A 14,327-nucleotide genomic window follows, 5' to 3' on the forward strand; every position below is an offset into this window, starting at 1 on the left:
TTCAATATGCTTACCGTTACTAGTCCAATCTTGATTCGGCGGCATTGTGGGATGAAGCGGCCCGGACCGACCTTACACGTACTCTTACGTGAGACTGGTTCCACCGACTGACATGCACTAGTTGCATAAGGTGGCTAGCGGGTGTTTGTCTCTCCCACTTTAGTTGGATCAGATTAGATGAAAAGGGTCCTTATGAAGGGTAAATAGCAATTGGCATATCACGTTGTGGTTTTGCGTAGGTAAGAAACGTTCTTGCTAGAAACCCATAGCAGCCACGTAAAACATGCATACAACAATTAGAGGATGTCTAACTTGTTTTTGCAGGGTATGCTATGTGATGTGATATGGCCAAGAAGAATGTGATGAATGATATGTGATGTATGAGATTGATCATGTTCTTGTAATAGGAATCACGACTTGCATGTCGATGATTATGACAACCGGCAGGAGCCATAGGAGTTGTCTTTATTTATTGTATGACCTGCGTGTCATTGAACAACGCCATGTAATTACTTTACTTTATTGCTAACTGGTAGCCATAGTAGTAGAAGTAATAAGTTGGCGAGACAACTTCATGGAGACACAATGATGGAGATCATGATTATGGAGATCATGGTGTCATGCCGGTGACAATGATGATCACGGAGCCCCGAAGATGGAGATCAAAAGGAGCAATATGATATTGGCCATATCATGTCACTATTTGATTGCATGTGATGTTTATCATGTTTATACATCTTATTTGCTTAGAACGACGGTAGCTTAAATAAGATGATCCCTCTCTAAAAATTTCAAGAGAAGTGTTCTCCCTAACTATGCACCGTTGCGAAAGTTCGTCGTTTCGAAGCACCACGTGATGATCGGGTGTGATAGATTCTTACGTTCGAATACAACGGGTGTTGACGAGCCTAGCATGTACAGACATGGCCTCGGAACACATGCGAAAAACTTAGGTTAACTTGACGAGCCTAGCATGTACAGACATGGCCTCGGAACACAAGAGACCGAAAGGTCGAGCATGAGTCGTATGGTAGATACGATCAACATGAAGATGTTCACCGATGTTGACTAGTCCGTCTCACGTGATGATCGGACACGGCCTAGTTGACTCGGATCATGTAATCACTTAGATGACTGGAGGGATGTCTATCTGAGTGGGAGTTCATAAGATGAACTTAATTATCCTGAACATAGTCAAAAGGTCTTCGCAAATTATGTCGTAGCTCGCGCTTCAATTCTACTGTTTAGATATGTTCCTAGAGAAAAATTAGTTGAAAGTTGATAGTAGCATTTATGCAGACAGTAGAAGGCTTATGTCCTTAATGCACCGCTCAGTGTGCTGAACCTCGAACGTCGTCTGTGGATGTTGCGAACATCCGACATACACGTTTTGATGACTACATGATAGTTCAGTGTGTAATGCTAAATGGTTTAGAATTGAGGCACCAAAGACGTTTTTGAACCATCGCAGAACATATGAGATGTTCCAAGGACTGAAATTGGGATTTCAGGCTCGTGCCCACGTCAAGAGGTATAAGACCTCCGACGATTTTCTTAGCATGTATTATAAGGGAGAAAAGTTCAATCTTGAGCTTGTGCTCAGATTGTCTGAGTACAACAATCGCTTGAATCGAGTGGGAGTTGATCTTCCATATGAAATAGTGATGGTTCTACAAAGTCACTGCCACCAAGCTACTAGAGCTTCGTGATGAACTATAACATATCAGGGATAGATATGATCCTTGAGCTATTCGCGACACCGCGAAAAGTAGAAATCAAAAGGGAGCATCAATCATTGATGGTTAGTAAAACCACTAGTTTCAAGAAGGGCAAGGGCAAGTAAGGGATACTTCATGGAACAACAAATCAGTTGCTGTTCTAGTGAAGAAACCCAAAGTTGAACCCAAGCCCGAGACTAAGTGCTTCTGTAATAAGGGGAACAGTCACTGAAGCAGAACCACCCTAGATACTTGGTAGATGAGAAGGCTGGCAAGGTCGACAGAAGTATATTGGATATGCATTATAATGTGTACTTTACTAGTACTCCTAGTGGCACCAGGGTATTAGATACCGGTTCGGTTGCTAAGTGTTAGTAACTCGAAACAAAAGGCTACGGAATAAACGGAGACTAGCTAAAAGGTGAGATGACGATATGTGTTGGAAGTATTTCCAAGGTTGATCAAATATCATACGCTCCCTCTACCATCGAGATTGGTATTTAAACCTAAATAGTTGTTATTTGGTGTTTGCGTTGAGCGTAGACATGATTGGATTATGTCTATCGCGATACGGTTATTCATTTAAGGAGAATAATGGTTACTCTGTTTATTTGAATAATACCATCCTGATCGTAGTGATACACATTTTCATGCCAAAGGTATAAGATAGTAATGATAGTACCACACAAATGTGGCACTGCAATTTGAGTCATATTGGTATAAAACGCATGAAGAAGCTCCATGTTGATGGATCTTTGGACTCACTCATTTTTGAAAGGATTGAGACATGCGAACCATGTTTGTTGGTAGATATGCATGAAGAAACTCTATACAGATGGATCGTTTGGACTCACTTGATTTTGAATCACTTGAGACATGCAAATCATACCACATGGGCAAGATGACTGAAAGCCTCGTTTTCAATAAAATGGAACAAGAAAGGAACTTGTTGGAAGTAATACATCTTGATGTGCGCAGTCCAATGAGTGCTAAGGCATGTAGTGGATATCGTTATGTTCTTACTTCACAGATGATTTGAGTAGATAATGAGTATATTTACTTGATGAAACATAAGTCTGAATTATTGAAAGGTTCAAGTAATTTCAGAGTGAAGTTGAACATCGTCGTGACAAGAGGATAAAATGTCTATGATATGATCGTAGAGATGAATATCTGAATTACGAGTTTGGCACAGAATTAAGACATTGTGGAAATTGTTTCACAACCAATACAGCCTGGAACACCATAGTGTGATGGTGTGTCCGAACATCATAACTGCACCCTATTGGATATGATGCATACCATGATGTCTCTTATCGAATTACCATGATAGTTTATGGGTTAGGCATTAGAGACAACCACATTCACTTTAAATAGGGCACCACGTAATTCCGATGAGATGACACCGTATGAACTATGGTTTAGAGAAACCTAAGCTGTCATTTCTTAAAAGTTTGGGGCTGCGACACTTATGTGAAAAAGTTTCAGGCTGATAAGCTCGAACCCAAAGCGGATAAATGCATCTTCATAGGACACCCGAAACAGTTGGGTATACCTCCTGTCTCAGATCCGAAAGCAATAAGGGATTGTTTCTAGAATCGGGTCCATTCTCGAGGAAAAGTTTCTCTCGAAAGAATTGAGTGGGAGGATGGTGGAGACTTGATGAGGTTATTGAACTGTCTCTTCAACTAGTGTGTGGCAGGGCATAGGGAGTTGTTCCTGTGGCACCTACACCAATTGAAGTGGAAGCTTATGATAGTGATCATGAAACTTCAGATCAAGTCACTACCAAACCTCGTGGGATGACAAGGATGCGTACTACTTTAGAGTGGTACGTAATCCTGTCTTGGAAGTCATGTTGCTAGACAACAATGAACCTACGAGCTATGGAGAAGCGATGGTGGGCTTGGATTCCAAAATGCCTCGAGGCCATATAATCCGAGAGAGGATCCATGTATGAAAACAAAGTGTAGACTTTGGAAGAGCTACTTGATGGTCGTAAGGCTGTTAGGTACATATGGATTTTAAAAGGAAGACAGACAATGATGGTAAGTGTCACCATTGAGAAAGCTCGACTTGTCGTTAAGATGTTTCCCGACAAGTTCAAGGAGTTGACTACGATGAGACTTTCTCACACGTAGCGATGCTAAAAGTCTGTTGGAATTATGTTAGCAGTTACTGCATTATTTATGAAATCATGCAGATAGGATGTCAAAACATTGTTTCCTCGACGATTTTCTTGAGGAAAGGTTGTATGAGATACAACCAGAAGGTTTTTGTCAATCCTAGAAAAATGCTAACAAGTATGCAAAGCTCCAACAATCCTTCTAAGGACTGGAGTAAGCATCTCGGAGTTGGAATGTACACTTTGATGAGATGATCAAAGATTTTGGGTTTATACATAGTTTATGAGAAACTTGTATTTCCAAAGAAGTGAGTGGGAGCACTATAAAATTTCTGATGAGTATATGTTGTTGATATATTGTTGATCAGAAATGATGTAGAATTTCTGGAAAGCATATAGGGTTATTTAAAAAGTGTTTTTCAATGGAAAACCTGGATTAAGCCACTTGAACATTGAGCATCAAGATCTATAAGGATAGATCAAAACGCTTAATGGTACTTTCAAATGAGCACATACCTTGACATGATCTTGAAGGTGTTCAAGATGGATCAGTCAAAGAAGGAGTTCTTGCCTGAGTTGTAAGGTATGAAGTTAAGACTTAAAGCTCGACCACGGCAGAAGAAAGAGGAAGGACGAAGGTCGTCCCCTATGCTTTTGTCATAGGCTCCATACGGTATGCCATGCTGAGTACCACACCTGATGTGTGCCTTGCCACATATTTGGCAAGAGGGTACAAAGGTGATCTAGGAGTAGATCACCAGATAGCGGTCTAAATTATCCTTAGAGGAATAAGGATATGTTTCTCGGTTATGGAGGTGATAAAGAGTTCGACGTAAAGAGTTACATCGATGCAAGCTTAACACCTATCCGGATAGCTCTGAGTAGAGATACCGGATACGTATAATGGAGCAACAATTTAGAATAGCTCCAAGTAGAACAGTTATTTGAAATGGCTCCAAATGTAGCGTAGTAGTTGCATCTACAAGATGACATAGAAATTTGCGAAGTACATACGGATCTGAATGCTGCAGACCCGTTGACTGAAACCTCTCTCACAAGCATAACATGATCAAACCCAGAACTCTTTGGGTGTTAGTCACATGGGGATGTGACCTTGAGTGTTAATCACATATCGATGTGAATTGGATTATTGACTCTAGTGCAAGTGGGAGACTGTTGGAAATATGCCCTAGAGGCAATAATAAATTGGTTATTATTATATTTCCTTGTTCATGATAATCGTTTATTATCCATGCTAGAATTGTATTGATAGGAAACTCAGATACATGTGTGGATACATAGACAACACCATGTCCCTAGTAAGCCTCTTGTTGACTGGCTCATTGATCAATAGATGGTTATGGTTTCATGACCATGGACATTGGATGTCGTTGATAACGGGATCACATCATTAGGAGAATGATCTGATGGACAAGACCCAATCCTAAGCCTAGCACAAAGATCGTGTAGTTCGTATGCTAAAGCTTTTCTAATGTCAAGTATCATTTCCTTAGACCATGAGATTGTGCAACTCCCGGATACCGTAGGAATACTTTGGGTGTGCCAAACGTCACAACGTAACTGGGTGGCTATAAAGGTACACTATAGGTATCTCCGAAAGTGTCTGTTGGGTTGGCACGAATCGAGACTGGGATTTGTCACTCCATGTAAACGGAGAGGTATCTCTGGGCCCACTCGGTAGGACATCATCATAATGTGCACAATGTGACCAAGGAGTTGATCATGGGATGATGTGTTACGGAAAGAGTAAAGAGACTTGCCGGTAACGAGATTGAACAAGATATCGGGATACCGACGATCGAATCTCGGGCAAGTATCGTACCACTAGACAAAGGGAATTGTATACGGGATTGATTGAATCCTCGACATCGTGGTTCATCCGATGAGATCATCATGGAACATGTGGGAGCCAACATGGGTATCCATATCCCGCTGTTGGTTATTGGCCGGAGAGTTTTCTCGGCCATGTCTGCATGACTCCCGAACCCGTAGGGTCTACACACTTAAGGTTCGATGACGCTAGGGTTATAGGGAATAGATATACGTGGTTACCGAATGTTGTTCGGAGTCCCGGATGAGATCCTGGACGTTGCGAGGAGTTCCGGAATGGTCCGGAGGTAAAGATTAATATATAGGAAGTATGGTTTTGGCCACCGGAAGTGTTCCGGGCATCACCGATAGTGTACCGGGACCACCGGAGGGGTCCGGGGGTCCACCAGGTGGGGCCACCAGCCCCGAAGGCCTACATGGGCCAATAGTGGGAAGGGACCAGCCCCTAAGTGGGCTGGGGCGCCTCCCCAGCAAGGCCCATGCGCCTAAGGGGAAGAGGGGGCAAACCCTAAGGGCAGATGGGCCTTAAGGCCCATGCCTGGTGCGCCTCCCTCTCCCCCTCCACCTAGCCGCCACCCAGATAGGATCTGGGGGCTGCCGCCACCCCTAGGGAGGGAACCCTAGGTGGGGGCGCAGCCCCTCCCCTCCCCCTATATATACTTGAGGTTTGGGCTGCCCAAGACACACAAGTTCCTCTCCTTCTTGGCGCAGCCCTACCCCTCTCCCTCCTCGTCTCTTGCGGGGCTTCGCGAAGCCCTGCTGGAGTTCCACGCTCCTCCATCACCACCACGCCGTTGTGCTGCTGCTGGATGGAGTCTTCCTCAACCTCTCCCTCTCTCCTTGCTGGATCAAGGCATGGGAGACGTCACCGGGCTGTACGTGTGTTGAACGCGAAGGTGCCATCCGTTCGGCACTAGGATATCCGGTGATTTGGATCACGACGAGTACGACTCCTTCAACCCCGTTCTCTTGAACGCTTCTGCTTAGCAATCTACAAGGGTATGTAGATGCACTCTCCTTCCCCCCGTTGCTAGTTTCTCCATAGATAGATCTTGGTGACACGTAGGAAAGTTTTGAATTTCTGCTACGTTCCCCAAGAAAGGTATATGGTGGGTGTATGATACCGGCGAAAGGTGCGCAGTATTAGAGAGGCTAGCAATGGTGGAAGGGTGAGAGTGCGTATAATCCATGGACTCAACATTAGTCATAAAGAACTCACATACTTATTGCAAAAATCTATTAGTTATTGAAGCAAAGTACTACGCGCATGCTCCTAGGGGGTAGATTGGTAGGAAAAGACCATCGCTCGTCCCCGACCGCCACTCATAAGGAGGACAATCAATAAATACATCATGCTCCGACTTCTTAACATAACGGTTCACCATACGTGCATGCTACGGGAATAAAAAACTTCAACACAAGCATTTCTCAAATTCACAACTACTCAACTAGCACGACCCTAATATCACCATCTCCATATCTCAAAACAATTATCAAGTTTCAAACTTCTCATAGTATTCAACACGCTCATAAGAAAAAAAATATTAATCTTGAATGCCTAAAATAATTAAAGAAAATTACCATGCTGTTTTGTAGGACTATCAAAATAATCTAAGTGAAGCATGAGAGAACAAAAGTTTCTATAAAACAAATCCACCATTGTGCTCTAAAAGATATAAGTGAAGCACTAGAGCAAAAACTATATAACTCAAAAGATATAAGTGAAGCACATAGAGTATTCTAACAATTTCCGAATCATGTGTGTCTCTCTCAAAAAGGTGTGTGCAGCAAGGATGATTGTGTAAAACTAACAAATAAAGACTCAAATAATACAAGACTCTCCAAGCAGAACACATATCATGTGGTAAATAAAAATATAGCTCCAAGTAAAGTTACTGATAGAAGTACACAAAAGAGGGGATGCCTTCCGGGGCATCCCCAAGCTTTGGCTTTTAGGTGTCCTTAGATTATCTTGGGGTGCCATGGGCATCCCCCCAAGCTTAGGATCTTTCCACTCCTTGTTCCATAATCCATCAAATCTTTTACCCAAAACTTGAAAACTTCACAACACAAAACTTAAAGTAGAAAATCTCGTGAGCTCCGTTAGCGAAAGAAAACAAAACACCACTTCAAGGTACTGTAATTAACTCATTATTTATTTATATTGGTGTTAAACCTACTGTATTCCAAATTCTCTATGGTTTATAAACTATTTTATTAGCCATAGATTCATCAAAATAAGCAAACAAAACACGGAAAACAGAATCTGTCAAAAACAGAACAGCCTGTAGTAATCTGCAGCTAACGCAAGTTCTGGAACCCCAAAAATTCTAAAATAAATTGATGGACGTGAGGAACTTATCTATTAATCATCTGCAAAAGTAATTAACTAAATATCACTTTCCAAATAAAAATGGTAGCAGTTCTCGTGAGCGCTAAAGTTTCTGTTTTTTACAGCAAGATTGAAAAGACTTTCCCCAAGTCTTCCCAACGGTTCTACTTGGAACAAACACTAATTAAACACAAAAAACACAACCAAAACAGAGTCTAGATAAATTATTTATTACTAAACAGGATCAAAAAGCTAGGAATAAAAATAAAATTGGGTTGCCTCCCAACAAGCGCTATCGTTTAACGCCCCTAGCTAGGCATGAAAACAAGGATAGATCTAGGTATTGCCCTCTTTGGAAGGCAATCCATAAGTGGATCTCATAATAGATTCATAAGGTAATTTAATTTTATTTATAGGGAAGTGTTCCATGCCTTTCCTTAATGGAAATTGGAATCTAATATTCCCTTCCTTCATATCAATAATTGCACCAATCGTTCTAAGGAAAGGTCTACCAAGAATAATGGGATGAAGGATTGCAATCTATGTCAAGGACAATAAAATCCACGGGCACATAATTCCTATTTGAAACAATAAGAACATCATTAATTCTTTCCATAGGTTTCTTAATAGTGCAATCCGCAAGGTGCAAGTTTAAAGAGCAATCATCAAAATCACGGAAACCTCGCAAATCACACAAAGTCTTTGGAATCGTGGAAACACTAGCACCCAAATCACACAAAGCATAGCATTCATGATCTTTAATCTTAATTTTAATAGTAGGTTAACACTCATTATAAAGTTTTCTAGGGATAGAAACTTCCAACTCAAGTTTTTCTTCATAACATTGCATCAAAGCATCAACGATATGTTTGGTAGAGGCTTTATTTTGACTATAAGCATGAGGAGAATTTAGCATGTATTGCAACAAGGAAATACAATATATCAAAGAGCAATTATCATAATTAAATTCCTTGAAATCCAAAATAGTGGGTTCATTAATATTTAAAGTTTTGACTTCTTCAATCCCACTTTTAACAATTTTAGCATCAAGATCTAAAGACTCCGAATTTTTGGAACGCCTTCTAGGTAAAGGTGGATCATATTCAGTCCCATCATTATCAAGATTCATATTGCAAAACAAAGATTTAATAGGGGACACATCAATAACTTTTAGATCTTCATCTTTATTATCATGGAAACTAGAAGAACATGCTTTTATAAAGCAATCTTTCTTAGCACGCATCCTAGCGGTTCTTTCTTTGCACTCATCAATGGAAATTCTCATGGCTTTGAGAGACTCATTGATATCATGCTTAGGAGGAATAGATCTAAGTTTCAAAGAATCAACATCAAGACAAATTCAATCAACGTTCCTAGCCAACTCATCAATCTTAAGCAATTTTTCTTCAATCAAAGCATTGAAATTCTTCTGTGAGGTAATAAATTCTTTAATATTGGATTCAAAATCAGAGGGTATCTTATTAAAATTTCCATAAGAATTGTTGTAGGAATTATCATAATTATTAGATGAATTACTAGGATACGGCCTAGGATTAAAGTTTCCTCTATACGCGTTGTTACCAAAATTATTCCTACCAACAAAATTCGCATCCAAAGATTCATTATTATTCTCAATCAAAGTAGACAAAGGCATATCATTAGGATCAAAATAAACACTTTTATTAGCAAATAATTTCATAAGTTCATCCATCTTACCACTCAAAACATTAATTTCTTCTATCGCATGCACTTTCTTATTAGTAGATCTTTCAGTGTGCCATTGAGAATAATTAACCATAATATTATCTAGGAGTTTAGTAGCTTCTACTAAAGTGATTTCCATAAAAGTGCCTCCCGCGGCCGAATCTAAAAGATTTCTAGAAGCAAAATTCAATCCGGCATAAAAAATTGTATAATCATCCACAAATTCAAACCATGTGTAGGGCAATTACGTATCATTAATTTCATCCTCTCCCAAGATTGTGCAACATGTTCATGATCAAGTTGCTTAAAATTCATAATATCATTTCTTAGAGAGATGATCTTAGCGGGAGGAAAATACTTAGAGATAAAAGCATCTTTGCACTTATTCCACGAATCAATACTATTTTTAGGCAAAGACGAAAACCAAGCTTTAGCGTGATCTGTAAGCGAAAAAGGAAATAGCTTCAATTTAACAATATCATTGTCCACATCTTTCTTATTTTGCATATCACACAGATCAACAAAGTTTTTTAGATGGGTAGCGGCATCTTCATTAGGAAGGCCGGAAAACGGATCTTTCATGACAAGATTCAGCAAAGCAGCATTTATTTCACAAGATTCAGCATCGGTAAGAGGAGCAATCAGAGTGCTAATCAAATCATTGTTGTTGGTATTGGTAAAATCACACAATTTGGTATTATCTTGAGCCATCGTGACAAGCAAGCAATCCGACACACAAGCAAACAAGAAACGAGCAAAAAGAGGGAAATAGAGAAAGAGAGGAAGGATGGAGAGAGAGAGGGCGAATAAAACGGCAAGGGTGAAGTGGGGGGAGAGGAAAACGAGAGGCAAATGGCAAATAATGTAATACGGGAGATAAGGGTTTGTGATGGGTACTTGGTATGTTGACTTTTGCGTAGACTCCCCGGCAACGGCGCCAGAAATCCTTCTTGCTACCTCTTGAGCACTGCGTTGGTTTTCCCTTGAAGAGGAAAGGGTGATGCAGCAGAGCAGCGTAAGTATTTCCCTCAGTTATTGAGAACCAAGGTATCAATCCAGTAGGAGGTCACGCAAGAGTCCCTCGCACCTACACAAACAAATAAACTCCTCACAACCAACGCGATAAAGGGGTTGTCAATCCCTTCACAGTCACCTAGGAGAGTCAGATATGATAGATATGATAAGATAATATTTTTGGTATTTTTATGATAAAGAGAAATAAAGATGCAAGTAAAATAAATGGCAAAGGAAATAACTAAGTATTGGAAGATTAATATGATGGAAAATAGACCCGGGGGGCCATAGGTTTCACTAGTGGCTTCTCTCGAGAGCATAAGTATTACGGTGGGTAAACAAATTACTATTGAGCAATTGACAGAATTGGGCATAGTTATGAGAATATCTAGGTATGATCATGTATATAGGCATCACGTCCAAGACAAGTAGACCAACTCCTGCCTGCATCTACTACTATTACTCCGCAGATCGACCGCTATCCAGCATGCATCTAGAGTATTAAGTTCAAGAGAACAGAGTAATGCTTTAAGTAAGATGACATGATGTAGAGGGATAAACTCATGCAATATGATATAAACCCCATCTTGTTATCCTCGATGGCAACAATACAATACGTGTCTTGCTGCCCCTACTGTCACTGGGAAAGGACACTGCAAGATTGAACCCAAAGCTAAGCACTTCTCCCATTGCAAGAAAGATCAATCTAGTAGGCCAAACCAAACTGATAATTCGAAGAACTTGCAAAGATAACCAATCATACATAAAAGAATTCAGAGAAGATTCAAATATTGTTCATAGATAAACTTGATCATAAACCCACAATTCATCGGTCTCAATAAACACACTGCAAAAGAAGATTACATCGAATAGATCTCCACAAGAGAGGGGAGAACTTTGTTTTGAGATCCAAAAAGAGAGAAGAAGCCATCTAACTATGGACCCGAAGGTCTGAAGTAAACTACTTACACTTCATAGGAGAGGCTATGGTGTTGATGTAGAAGCCCTCCGTGATCGATACCCCCTCCGGCGGAGCTCCAGAAAAGGCCCCAAGATGGGATCTCGTGGATACAGAAAGTTATGGCAGTGGAATTAGGGTTTTGGCTTCGTATCTGGTAGTTTGGGGTACGTAGTTTGGGGTAATAGGTTAGTCCCAAAAATAATATAAAAGTGTATAATAAATCCCAATAATGTCCAAAACAGGATATAATATAGCATGGAACAATCAAAAATTACAGATACATTGGAGACGTATCACCGCCCCGCCGCCGCGCCCACTTCGAAGGTGGTAGCGGGTCGTCTTGTCGCCACGCCTCCGTGAAGCGCGAGGAGGGGTCCGGCTGAGCTCGGGACGTCGCTGGAGGCCTGCCCCCGTGGTTCTTTGCAATGTCGCTTCTGGTTTGTTCCTCTTTTCTTTCCTGCATCAAAATGAAACCAGTATGGGCCTGGAGGGGCATGTATCGAACCGTGATTCCTTAGTCATTACGCTATGCTTGTTATTTCTATGTTGTGTCATTATTTTGTGCGGAGGTATCTTAGCCTGGCGCGTTCGGGGCAGCCTCTTCTTCATGAGGCACTTGTCTCCTCGTGCCCGTCTTGGCTTAGTGGTTGCTTAGGAACTGCAAAAAACTTGTTAGGAAGATCGCTAGGAGACTCATCGTTCACCCGAGCCTTGACCCAACGCTTCATATTGCGGTACACGTGGGGCACGGATTAGGAGAGATGTGCCGGTGGCGGGCTCGAATGAGGGTGCCTCGCGAGAAGGCAGACCGAAGGCAGAGATAAGGACCAACTCAGGAAGAAGAAACCCTCACGAAGGCACCGGCCTAGCCCCTTCGCGAGGTATACGAGAGAGAGAGCACAGGCGAACTAGATTCAGAAAAGGCGGCAAAAGGCGACGAAGCCAAATCAGCAAGGGTCACCGGAAGCAAACTTCGATTAAGAGAAGGAGAGCCAACTACAGAAAGCAAATGAAAAGTCGTGTCCGGCACCTAGTCTAGTCTTCGACATCTTCTCACCAGCGCGGAGCTAAGTGCTGCCACTAGGCATGGGAGGGAGCCCCCGAGGCCCAAGGGCGGCTCTCCGGAGACTCCAGGGTGTGTACAGCCCCACTCATTATTATGTGAGAGTGTCACGGGAGGCGATTCTTCACAGGCACCAGGCCTTCTTCACGGGCACTGGGCCTTTCTTCACAGGCACCGGGCCTTCTTCACAGGCACTGGGCCTTTCTTCACAGGCACCGGGCCTTCTTCACAGGCACTGGGCCTTTCTTCATAGGCACTGGGCCTTGCTTCATGGGTAGAACTTCCGGAGGTGCTGGATGTTCCAGGCATTCTGGACGGGCACCCCGTCCTGCATCTCCAGGCGCGCGGAGCCAGGACTGGAGATATGGATGACCCTAAATGGGCCCTCCCACATGGGTGAGAGCTTGTGCAACCCCTCCTTGGAGAGGACCCGCCTTAGGACGAGGTCGCCTACCTCAAGCGTCCTGGAGCGGATGTTGCGGCAGTGGTACCGCCGCAGCGCCTACTGGTACCTTGCCGCCCTCAGTGTAGCTTCGCGGCGTCCTTCCTCCCCCAGTACGAGGTCCATCCCCCGCATGGCATCCTACTACATTTCATCAAACGACAGGACCCGTGCGGAGCGATACTTGACCTCGTGAGGGAGGACTGCTTCGGCTCCGTAGACAAGGAAGAATGGGGTCTCTCCCGTTGGCTTCGTGGCGGTGGTGCGGATGGACCACAGCACGGACTGGAGCTCGTCGTGCCAACCCCTGCCGCAGGCCTCGAGCTTCTTATTAAAGGTCCTGGTCTTGAGGCTTCTCAGGACTTCCACGTTGGCGCGTTCAACCTGGCCATTGCTCCTGGGGTGCGCCACCAAAGCGTAGCAGATCTGCGTTCCAAAGTTAGCACATTATGTTTTGAAGAGGTTACTGGTGAACTGCAAGCCGTTGTCAGTGACGATGTGGTTGGGGACCCCGAAACGGCTCACGAGGCCCTTGATGAATTTAACCGTGGAACCGGCTGGGATGGTGTGGACGGCTTCCACTTCCGCCCACTTGGTGAACTTGTCAATGGCGACGTAGAGGTAGCGGTAACACCCTGGCGCTCGAGGGAATGGGCCCAAGATATCCACACCCCAGACCGCGAACGGCCACGTGAGCAGTATAGTCTGGAGGCCCTGAGCGGGCTGATGGATCTGCTTGGCGTGGAACTGGCAAGCTTCGCAAGACTTCACCAGCTCAGCTACGTTGTTGAGCGCCGTGGGCCAGTAGAATCTACTGCAGAACACCTTGCCGACGAGAGCCCGTGACGACGCGTGGTGTCTACAGTCCCCGCCGTGTATGTCAATCATCAACTCCTTCCCCTGGTCCCTGGAAATGCAACACAATGAAACATCATTTGGTCGCTTCCTATACAACTCACCGTCCTGGATGCAGAACGTCATGGCTTGCCGGGCTACGTGCTCTGCGTCCTCCTCCTTCTCTGGTAGCACCCCTTGCATCAGATATTCCTTGAATTCCTTGGTCCAACATCCCTCTTGAGGCTCGAGTGCCAAGAGCAAGCGAGCCCCTGAAGTTGGG

Source organism: Triticum dicoccoides, chromosome 4A (genome assembly GCF_002162155.2).
Source record: "Triticum dicoccoides isolate Atlit2015 ecotype Zavitan chromosome 4A, WEW_v2.0, whole genome shotgun sequence".
Classification (NCBI taxonomy): Eukaryota; Viridiplantae; Streptophyta; class Magnoliopsida; order Poales; family Poaceae; genus Triticum; species Triticum dicoccoides.